Below are 12244 nucleotides of genomic sequence, written 5' to 3'. Positions count from 1 at the left end.
ATTGCTCTGAGGAATGTCGCCGGTGCGTCTGAGGACTGTTGTTTTAAGTTGCGGTTGTGTACTTTGGTCTCTTCCAAAGTTGTGCTGCCATATCTATAAAGAAGAGCACACACACACAAGCTGAGAGCCATCCATAGATGCAGCAGTGTCTTGTAGGTGACATTAAGTGAATGCAGGTAAATAAAACTACCCCCTTGGAACCTTCTCCCTGCGTGGCCCGTGAGTGTCCCTTTGCAAGAAGCGAAACAATCTGACGAGTTGACAATGCACCAGACACCTCGATTAACAGCCTATTATAGGTGCATGAGCTTTAGCTTCTCCCTTATCGGCCGCCCAGATGGCGTGATGATGATGCACACAATCGCTGACGTGTGCTGCTGCTGGTTGTCGGTTGTCTACCACGACCACGTGCGTGGATTGAAAGCCGGTGTCCACATCATCCGACGAACATATCCGGGTCGGAAGTCACACTTACACCCGGACCCATCCCCACTGCCCACAGTGACACAACAGGGGACAGCACTTCTGCACTACTGTTTTGTGTTATTGTAATTGCATGTGCTTGCTGAGGAAGGCAACTCCTTTACTGTCCGCTCTGGCAAGCGTACACAGACTGGGATAGGGAAGAGGGCCTTCTATCGGTGTACTGTCTTGTCCGCTGACTTGCTTACCACTCTTTGTACTTTGTGCGGCCCGTAATTGCACTAACCGTCTTTGCTCAATGTTATCGAGTGTAGCGATACACTACAATTTGCACTGCAAATTCAACCATTGTTACAGCCAGGCTGGCAGCAAACGGGTACGGGATGGGTTTGCCGTGCACATTCTATTGCGGGCCTGCTTCCACCTCTTCTGCCTTCAACGGGAAGATCGTTCGAGGGTTGCCATGCGAGCCTTTCCCGGACATTGTTGGCGTTGGCTGCGTCGTTATCTCGTTACCTTACGCACTTCTCGGTTTGATGGGAATTATGACTAATTTCCTGTCCCGCGTCGAAAACCGTCGCAGGGCACACGGTGATACTGCACCATCCAGCATCTATTGACATTTGTCGCATGTCCTCAAGTGTCAGCAAAATGTGTACCCAAGCGCTGGGGCGACAGGAGGAGCTTGGTAAATGGTCAGCAAGCAACTATTTCCTGTGCTGTGCGAACCAGCCCTTGACAGGGGCGAACGCAGCAGAACGCATTCGCAACGAGCGTGTGTATATTTGTACTAACAAAGGTAATTTAAGTTCTGTTTCCACAATGGTCCCATTCCTCGATGGCTGTCGTAGCTGTTGTGCTGTCCACTTGTCTGTCCATCGTCTGTACAGGGGGCTGAGACGTTTACACAAATGCTTACGCGAGCAATGATAAGACTCCTAACAGGGCGCGGTGCTGACAACTTGTGTGACTTTGCTTTAGCGCTTCTAGGTGGTGGAAAGTTCATTTATTGATTGTTGTATTGAAGTGGTTTTATCAAGCGAAATACAAAGGCAATTTAAAAAATGATAGGGTTTTCTAAACGACTGCCCAATTGAGTGAGCTTTTCCAATAGATCACATCATGTCCAAACACCCATCATCAAGCACAACGCAACCATCAATCCACTGTACACATTATTTTACACACCATTTAATAGAGCATCACCAACGACCACCAGCGCTCTTCTCTTTTCCCCCATACCTTCACAACACTATTCAACAAAAGTCAATGTCGCTTCAATGGTAAATGATTGTTCAGGCGTGCCCCGGGGCTTTCAAAATGGTGTCGCTTCGCGAAACGCTTCACGCCCGAGACCGAGATGGCTCACCGAATGATCGGATCGGAGCGGTTGAGGATCACCAGTCCAGTCCGTCCAGTGCACTCGTCCGTCCAATGCATTAAAACGGTGAAACCTCCCAGTTACGTACCATTGAAATTCATAATCGTCAATATTAGCACACTCGGTGCCCGGCACTAGGGCGCATGGTGGGAAAACTGGTCTCTTCCCAGGTTCGTTCGCTTGTTCGAGCGCAGCGCTATTCACGTTGCTTTTGGTCCGTTACACACCAGCCGAGCCTGGTTTTTGCTGTCCTGTATGATTTACACGACCACGGCGGCGAACGAAAACTCGGCGGGATGCATCCCGCAAGCGTGCCCGTCCCAAGCCCAAGCGCCTAGTGGCCACACGATGAATGGAAATTTATTCAACGTAAAGTGAATTATTTGCGACATTTAATGAAATCAATTGAGTGAAATGTAATTCGTGTGCTGGAGTGATATGTAAAATTGGTCTCCACACACACAGACACACGCACACAGTCGCTCCAGCACCAGTTAGGTTAGCGGGAGAATATGTACGGCATGTGTGCGTGTGTCTGGAGCTTTTGTGCATTGCGCTGTTACAGATGGGCGATAAAATTGGCTCCAAGAGTGAGCTCAAAGCATCGTGCATATCTTCCATTGAATGGTATGGTTATGATTTTGCTCTATGATTTTCACTGTGCTTCAGTGGTATATTCTATACTTATTTGCTAACTCTTTATGTTCAACAACTGCACCTTTGTTCGTAAGTTGATTCAACGTTTGTTTGTGATGAAATGTCAGTTTTTAGTCATTCATAGTTGAATGATTATTATCGACAATAATAGCATACTGTTTGAATTTACATGTATGTATTATATTTGAATTATATTTTATTATGGCATGAATTATGGGATTATGGTAACGGGATTAGGAACAGACAACACTTGAAGGCTAGAATATAAACAAGGAAATAGATGAGGATTAGATAGCATGTACAAATGAACTCAAACGGCCAAGTGAATAATCATTAGCAAAGTGAAAGTTCAACCACCTACACGTTATTTTTCATATTCCCCAAAATATCACAATTTTCCTCTCATTTCACACCCGGTGTAGTTTTCTAGACATAGAGTACAACTTTATAACGCAATTTGACCCTTTATTTATTTTTATTTATTTATTTACATAACTGCTTACTGAATTGAATTCTTAACAACATACTTATTAACTAAACTTATTAAATATTTGCTGGGAGGATGGATCGGAAGGATGGTAAGGAGAGGTGGTGGTCAAACAGCTGTGCGAAGGAATTAAACAATCTCACAGCACGTAATAAAGGGTCATTTAAACCATATAAAACTATGAACTAATTACATAAAACTAAGAGCTCATACCCCTCTCTTTGGACTAAGTATTTAAAAATCGGGTTATTGTGACCTTAAAGATTGATAAAGATTTTGAAAACATTTAAAGATTTTTATGACATTTTGTCTAACGAAAGGCTCAAATCAAGTCCCAAGAGCTCCCTAAAACAAAAGTTCCGCTAATAAAACTACTACGAACAGCCCTTACAAAAAGAGGAAGAATAGCAGCTGCAAATCATCCATCATTACGCATGGAAGTTTCTAAGATGATTAAGGCAGCTATCGAACCAGACTCAATAAAACTAAGGAATTTTACAGTTTTTTAGATGATCTTTGTCTTGTTTGTTTGAGATGACTGACGGTGCAGCTTCATATGAGTCTATAAAAAGCCTGATGTCTTGTTCGATAGCTAAACCAGAGTGCAACTAAACTGACGCCTAATGCCTTCTGTGGAATGCTTTTTTTATCCAATTAATGTATTTTCATGAGGATTAGCTTCATTATATGATGAACTATTAATGTCTACCGTAAAAAGTCGTTGTACCATTTTTATCCAATTTAAAGCTGAAAACCTGAATGCCATCCATTTCTTTTCGTTTTCTGAATTCAATTGCATCGCAAATAGCAGCCCACTGCAACGGCGAAGGCAAATTGGTGTGAACAGTTTCTCATTCAACCAGGCAAAAAGTAGCCAATTCACAAAGCAATTCACTTATCACGCTTTACTGATCGTGGTTTAAGAATAATTTTATTTCCTGTTTTTTCGTGTGCATTTCCCCTGCTATTTCTCTCCTTGCTATCCAAACGAGCAAATGAAAGCTTAAAAAATGCTCAACTGCACGGACGGATATTCTTTGCCAACCATCGTTCTGCCACCTTATCGCGGCACGGGAATCGCGTACCCAGCTCGCCACGGGTATCAGGAAGAGATAGTTTATTTGCATGTTATCTGCCTTAACCTGCAGCTGCCTGGTTTTGCTTTGCTCCATTCCGCACAAATACTGTGTTGCTGAGATGCTGTACGGTTTTGCGCATCGAAAACTACCTACCATGGGCTGGGAGGTCCGCAGCGCGGATTATGGTTCCCAGCGGTAAAATATTCGCCGGGAGTAGAACCATGCATCGCGTACACTGGCACCGGCGGGAATAAACGACTAAAGAGAAAGTATTTTTTTCTTCTCTTATTGTGTACACCCCACCACGGCTGTAAAGCAGCGGCAGCAGCAGCCAGCCAGCGGTCCCGGGCATGTAGTGTGGAAGATGGACGCGGTGGATGGCGGTGGAAAAGAAATAAAACAAAACCCCCTGGCAGCATTATGTTGTGCGGTGTATAGCCACTACTTACCACAATCTCATCACCTCATCATTACGCTCTGTGGATGCGCTCTTCATCAGCTAGGGCGAGTGCTAGTGTGGCCCCTTTCGGAATGGCTTTCGGTGGATGATGATGGGTTTTGCTCCCTTCCATCCCGTCATAATCATCGTCATCAGCAGCATTTTCATATCCGTTTGCTGTTGCCTTTCGGCGGTGGCAAGACGCGGCACCGGATGTGCATCTTGCAAAAACGGGGCGGTTTGGTATGGTGGCGAGGAGATTCCGAGCGGTTCGTATTTCGTCCCAGAAGCGAACAGTGGGGAATAAAGAAGCTTGCTCCCATTTCAATTGGCGAAAGTGAGTTTACACACTTAAATATGGTGTTTGGTGTTGGAAGGATGAATTTCATTACGTTGTGGAACAGATTTTTGAGGGATGGTTATATTTTATGAATTATTTGTTTCGGTTGGCGTCGTTGAAGCATTGTGCTTGACATGGGGAAATCTACTTCACAGGTTAAGTGTGTGTGTTTTGAGTAGGTAAAACGAACTCCAAAATAGGAGGGGAGTATAAGCAACAATTTTCCAACGTTCTTTACTGTCAGAATTAAACCACACGCCTGCGACTGTATCAACAACTTTAACGTTGTCTCTCAGCAAACCCCAGTGGCCAGTCTCCGAGTGTAAGCTTAAGCTTAACCTTAACGAAGCGAGGAAATCGTCATGCATAATCGTGTATGTAACGCTTCCAGAATCTCACGTGTATTTTTGAGCACACGAGTGAATCCGGATCCAGGAGATAACAAGAGGACGAACCAGCCTCTCCCACACGGTTACGATACGAAGGCCGGATGCGGAAGGATCTTGCTGAAAGTTTGCTGAAAGTATTATTTATGTATCCCATAGGTAACCTAAAACTGTTAACGCTCTCTAACCGGCTTCTTCATTCGGCTCTAGTTCTCTCTCCTTCTTTCACACAAACACACTCATGCTTTTTTTTTATTTAATTCTCTTGCCTCTATTTATCACATCGCTCGCGTGTGTTGTTGGATTCCGGTGGACAGGAATGAACCCCTGAGTCCTTCCCACTAGATACAGTGCAGTCCCAGCCGTGAGCTGCAGTCTCTTGTGTTCGACAAAAAGCTGCTGCAACTTTTTACTACCACACACACACACACCTTTCACCACACAACCAACAAGCTGCACTCAATCGTGCAGCTATGTGTTGTGGGCGCGCAGATTTAACTGGTTTGTTGCAAGAGTGCAACAAAGCTCCGACAACGCACACACACGGTGAAACAAGGGGAATGAAACGACGGAAAGCACTTTCCTGCAAATCCGAAACCACCGGTGGTGGCGGTAGAATGAGGAAGGAAGAGTACATAATTCTCGATTTGCCCCGGGCCCGGGAAGGACTGTCCTGGAATGATGAGCCGTGCGAACTGAGGTAGGAGAAGGAACTAGACGGCCAGGCTAAAACCGCAATAAATCCGAACCGAGGGGAGCCCTAGGATCCTTTTGTTCTGTTGCACGATTGTTTATAGTTTACAGTGCTCTCTATCAAAATGATAAGTTATGCTCTTTGGTTGTTTGGTTGTTTATAGAAATTGTTGCCCTTTTGGAGCGGGTTCTTCGTAATAGGGGGAAAAACGCAAGAAAAAGAATGCTTTCGGGAGTAGTGTGAGACAATTTCATACTTTTTTGCACAACACCGAGCAGTTTTATTCATAAAACTGTTAAGGTTTAAAGGTTCAAATATCAAAGTGATATAATTGCAGTATTTGTTTATTCTTTTTTACGATTGCTCTTTAATTATCTTTGTCAAATTCCTCCACTTTTTTATGATTTTCATACCCTTTTTAAACCATTGTGTATATACTTACTTACAGACTTTATTTTCTTTAGTTTTTTATGATGTTTGTGTATCAAATTAATTGAAGTATGACAGTGTAAAATAACACCATGTAAAAATATATTGGATCTCTTTAATATCCTTTGCCATTTAAAACCAACAGCAAAACACAATATTTCACCGTTAATATGCTAGGCTTTCACTTAAGCAACCCTCCCCAAACGTACATCCTAAGTTCTCGACTCGTCTTTTCGCGCTTAATTTAAAACGTTAGCCACCCTCCCGCAGAGGCTGCAGCTTACACACTGATTACTGGCATAGCTTCTTTCCCGTTCACCGCCTCAATAGCTTTGCCGCGGAGAAGACATTGTTCAAAGGTGCTTCGACCCTGTTTCTAGCCGTGAAGAAGGAAGAAAAACAATCGAAAGGAAAAGCATAAAATTCTTCGAACGCACTCAGAGGAAAGAGGGAGAGATTGGAATAAATTTTTATTATCATTGTAAATGGATTTAATCCTCATCCGTTTCGCGGAGGGTAGGAAGGGGCAAGAGGCGGAGTGCGAGCATTCCTGCCAATAACCGTTCGGTGTTCGGTGGTCTTGGGGCAATTGCACCCAGCCAGACGGGAAGTAATATTCGTCCGAAAGTCCGTGGAATGCGCTAACTTTCCCGAACGGAACGGAACGGAACCGACCGGGACTGTATTTTCCGTAGGGGGGTTTTCTTCCTTTTTTCTTAAAGTTTTGTGTGCCACCTCTGTCTCTCTCTTCCACCACCATTGCAGGCTATTTTCAAAAGGAAAATTGAAAACAGACAAATTTTTACGCTTCCTTTGTGTGCGTTCCCCCTTTTACTCGCTTCCCTGCGTTCGCTGCGTGTAGGGTAAACCGGGGGCTTTACAGATTTTCGAGGCCACTTTCAATGCCCTCGCCCTTTGATGCAAAACCTCCCTTCTCTGTACACAAGCTTTACGGTGTGATTTTCCCACGGGGCAGCTTGTCGTCAACATTCAATTTTCCCGACCAAGTCTGTGCTCCCGGGAGCATTCACGTCTCTCCCTCTCTATCTCTCTCTCTCTGTTTATGGAGCACTTCCCTCCTGTTCAGACCGAAAAGCAAGCGGCGTGGAAAGAATGGATGGGTTTGCTTCACTCGGGCGGCGCACAGAGACTCGGCCCAGCTTGGGAAATTATCCGGAGAGCTGTTAAAGTTTATTTTTACGAGCCCAAACCAATACCGGCTCAGCAACACAAAAAAAAAAAAACAACGTGAAGGAATACTTTCTAAAGCCGCCTGCAAGCATTAAAAACGTGTGCCAACATTCTTGCGCTCGGGGAGAGCTCGCGACGGAATGGAGACGCAAGCATTCGCGATGATTAAATACGAGCACGAAAATCGGGGCATAACTTTTAATGCAGCGAAAGCAGAAACGCTCGTCTCGGCAGTTTTTTGTTTTACTAGGGAAAATGTGGGAAATCACACTCTTATTTTCTCCCCAGTTTTTAAAGACACTCATTGGGTTCGTCGGCAGCGAAAGCCAAATAATAAACCATGATCAAAGTTTAAGCGAACGGGAGCAACAGCGCACAGGAATGATGACGCGCACGCAGCGCACCATAGGCCAATAATTTAATTTAGTCCTTCCCATTAACGGTTTATCCTTTCAGCCAGTGGTTCATTTCGATGTTTTTTTTTTTTTTTTGGTTTCTGTGTTTATTCCTGCACTCTGCCTTTGAAGCGTCGCGGAAGCACAAACTTTGCTGCGGTCGCGGTTGTCAATGGCTGCCGGGGCCGAATGTTGAACGAATTATCTTTCGCTTAATTCCCGGTCCTCGGCCTGGGGGTTGGCATCCGGGAAGGATAACGAGTGTAATTTGATTGGAAATTATCTGCGGCGAGGGATCAAATGGGCCGTGCAATAATTTTATTAAGCTGTTTATGAAAATAGCGGGGACAGTGTAAGCTTTCAGGGGGCACCAACGTTCCTGAGTGTGTTTGATTTGATAAGAGAGTGTGGGTGAGCTAATGCAACATGTTAAAGAATATGAAACAAAATTCCCAACAAAAAAAACAAAACAATATTTTATTAAAACCTTTTTGACAAGAATAATTTGATTATTTCAAATTACTAAACAAAAGATTGTCTCTTTCGAGTTGACAACTAATTGAATTCAATAAAACTAGTGAAGATTAGCATTTTGTCAAGCATTTTTTCGCCCAATATGTCTTGTCTCAATTGCGGCGAAAGTAGTTTGTCGAACCAACCTGTCCCAAAACGTAGAATCATCATGTTTTGATCGTTTCAATCCAATAACCAAGGCTCCTTAGCAGAAAGCATAAATTGTCCCCCTTTCTTATTCATCGCACTCAAAAGAAAACCATCTGCTGGCCAAGTCGCTTGCCAGCTTGCGCAAGATAACTACTGGAGACACAGTTGTCCAATTTTCCGCCGGCATCGGTACCCTTACAACACCATCACCGTATTCGTAATGCTAAGAAGCACTCGAAATGAGCCATCGTTTTGTGCATTTTTACGCTCTGTTTACTGCTTCTTTGCAGGTAAACGCCACGCCACTCGGCATTGACCGGGCATTTGGCCACCCAAACCGGGCGCACGAGTTATCTGCAGTAATCAAACGTGAAAGTATTCGTCTTCTTGTGCAAGTAAGGGAACCTTTGGAGAGTTTCTTGTCCATTTGTAGATACACATAAAAAAAAACTCACAGCAAAGGAGACGCTTTCACTTGACATTCAGCTGACGATGGAAAAGCTCCCGCCGTGCGGTAAGGACGAGCGAGTGGAAACGCTTTATCAATCCTTCTGTTCAGGGTGAACGAGGAAAATGTTGAACGTCTGTTTTCTACCGCACAAATACATACCTTTACGAAATGGTAAACGACATCCACTGCACCCTCCAAACGCGTAATGTGCAAGGTGAAATCTTAAAGTCATATGCTTGCGATCATGTTCCTGTTCGCCTCCACCAAAGCAGGAGTGTAAAAATGAATGGTATTTGGTTACGTACACGGAGCGCTTTAAAGCAAACCGCACTTGCAAAAAATGCTGCAAACGCAAAAGAAAGAGCACTTCCATCATGCCATCGTCTTTGTTATGCTCGTTATGAGTTGACCCACGCCACGCTGAGGAATGATACCGGTCGGGGCGAAACGAACAGCGGGAACCGTGCGCCCGTTGTTTGAACACTTTTTGATGACTCAATTTCGACATTGTAAAATTCTACGATAATGAGTGCTGTTTTCCAGTGGGCGAAGAGGCCCTCCTGTCCTGAATGACTATCGCGTGCAGCGATGGCAGAGAGCGAACAGAAGGAAAAGGAAGCTATTTTTAAAGAGCACCGAAACTTACTTCTTGCCCGAAATGGTGCTGGGAGACTTGACGCCGGAATTGCTGGAGCTGGAATGATTTTTAAATCAAGATCCGCTTTATTGTTACTTATTGTTTGTGTGTGGCGGTAGTGGTGGTGTGTTTTATCGAAGAAAGAGACCCATCCGGTCGTTGAGTTGATCGAAAATGAGTGTTTCTTGAAGGAGATCCTGCGTTGCAGATTTTAAGGTGGATGGAGTGGACCTACCATGAAAATTCGAGCAAAAGCTTATGTTTTGGGTGAAATCTGTTTGTTCTGATTGGAAGTTCACCTCTGAGGGGGAGTTTACATTACTTACACGAATACATTTTTGAAGAATGTATTTCAAAGTACTACTTTATTAAACTCAACAAAATTTTGAATGATTTCTGTACTTCTGAGAAACGCAATCTTTAAAGTTTCTCTGCTTTTACATGTAAATGAAAGAATTTTAAGAATTAATATTCCACTCCGATCGCATCCATAATCATTCCCTTTCCATTCGCAGCCCTCGTGCCTTCGTGTTTGAGTTTATCGGGCAAACTTTTCCAAACACTCAATAACTAATAATCTGCTCGTATCAACTCGCAGCGGACGTTAGCGGATGGTGCTAACGGGAAAGTTTATGGTAACGACACGACGCAACCGAACCGATGCTTCAGCAAATTGCACCAGAATACCGTGCAATTCGCTCTAAACGAGTGGCAAAATTTAGCAAACTTTTCACCACCACCACCATTGCCATCCATACACATTCTTGTGCTGACTTCCTGAGAATCGTCTAATTTTCCTCCCGCTCACAGCTCGCATATGCGCAACGGTACGCCAAGTATGGGCGGATGTATGCGATGAATAAAACCCCGTTCTCAGCCACATTATCTACCACCGTTCGGCTCAAAATGGTGACAGTGCAGTGGGTTAGCGGGAGCAAAAATTTAAATGAGGTTGTGCAAGCGCCTTCCCACCGCACCATTTCTTCGATGTCACTTTAAATTTCGACAATTATTATTAACTGCAACCGTTATAACCGGGGCGCGAATGCTCAAGCGAAATAGAGCGTGTGCTTTGCCGGCAAGGTATGCTACTCCACTCGACAATTTTCGGAATTCTCGGTATTACCGGATATAACCGAGCCGTGCCAATCCGTTACGCAGGGGAGCATCGGTGTGCATCGGTTAAATCGGCGGAAGCTAATGATCAAACGTGATGATGGGAAAAGTTTTCTGTCACACAGCAGTCTGAGTGCTACGGTACCGTGTGCCATTCCTCTGGTGCGCTAGCTTAGCTTGGAAATGCTTCATTTGCATCTGGCCATGTTGGATTATGTATGTGTGTGTGTCGGCAGTGGTACAACGCGGAAGAAAAGTCAATATGGGCGAGCGAGTCGGAGTACAGGAAGTGTGCGAAAATACTTCAAAAAGTTTCATCTTTCCTAAACGCAAACCGCTGTGCCGCCGTACCATCGAAAGACGTTGCTAGCAAGGTGTGAGAAGGTATTCGGCAACACGCGGAGTAGGTCATAGTGTGAAGATGTTCGCGCGCGAGCAGATAATTAAATGGGGCAATATGGTGCCCGCCTCGAACCGGGAGCACTTTTAACACCTTCAACACTGTCGCTATTATTTTAGCGGATTGTAGATTGAACGGAACGTTGGTGCAGTTGCGTGGTGGTTGTGCTGGTGCACAGCACAGGGACACAACGACAGGGAAGAGTGAATGTTTTAATAAGGAAATTACTTCGGGACAAAGGTTCGCGCTGTGTAAATGAAGTAGCGTTTATCTGGCGCCGCTGACAAAAGAATCTTCACCCATCTTGCCGGAAGCTCAGCTTATGGGAAAGGTTTATTTAAGACATTTGCTTGCCGAACAAAGTAACTTTAAGTCAATCGTCAAACACCCAAGGGAGGGGAGTAAAAAGTTGAAGCAAAAAATTAAATCCTAAAAGAAGGATGAAAAGAACAACGATTAAAATTAATTAGTAGCTCATGCTCTGTTCCTGTCGTAGATGGACTTTTACATCCATTCGATAGGATGCTCTACATCCATTGGAGATGATGAAAGTTATGTAGCTGTGGGACGATCCTCTACGGAAGAGCTTGACGTTAAAAATTGTTAACGAACTATGGAACTTATTCTAGGACGGATAGTTTTTTTTATTAATAACTACCAATCAATGTGCCTTGAGAATCTTTTCGGTATGTTCTATGTACGTTGTGGAGCCAATTAAGCATACAAGGGATGTGTTGAAAGTTTATGCTCTCATTTTGTATATGCTGAGGTGATACAATGAACATCATTTACCGATTAGAAACACTCTGAATAGTCTATAAATTCCCATTATTTGATAAGAATCAGCCGAACCGGTGAACTCGTTTGACGAGAAACATTCGTCGCTCATGAGTGGATAGGGATGTACCACTAGGTTGGCCAATACAAAATCTACACGGTTTTCTATTTTTTTATCTAGAAGGCTATGAAATGAGCAAAAATGAGTGTCGCGACGAACGTTCCCAGGAACGAACGAGTTCGCCGGTACGGCTGAATAACTCGATAGTGAGACCAATGAATAACCTGTTGGTAATGAT

The 12244-nt window shown here is 44.1% G+C and overlaps 1 protein-coding gene across 1 annotated transcript in view; it reads left to right on the top strand.

The window, feature by feature from the left end:
- LOC120947541 (alpha-tubulin N-acetyltransferase) overlaps window positions 1-8314 on the top strand; it is a 600156-nt gene extending 591842 nt beyond the window's left edge. The window contains exon 9 of the transcript XR_007452150.1: window positions 8304-8314. The gene's annotated coding sequence lies outside the window, so the exon portion shown is untranslated. The remainder of the gene's footprint in view (window positions 1-8303) is intronic.
- Window positions 8315-12244: the final 3930 nt, after the last annotated feature.

The sequence above is a fragment of the Anopheles coluzzii genome, chromosome 2 (assembly GCF_943734685.1).
Source record: "Anopheles coluzzii chromosome 2, AcolN3, whole genome shotgun sequence".
Taxonomy (NCBI): domain Eukaryota; kingdom Metazoa; phylum Arthropoda; class Insecta; order Diptera; family Culicidae; genus Anopheles; species Anopheles coluzzii.
This window is presented reverse-complemented; position numbering and strand designations above follow the sequence as displayed.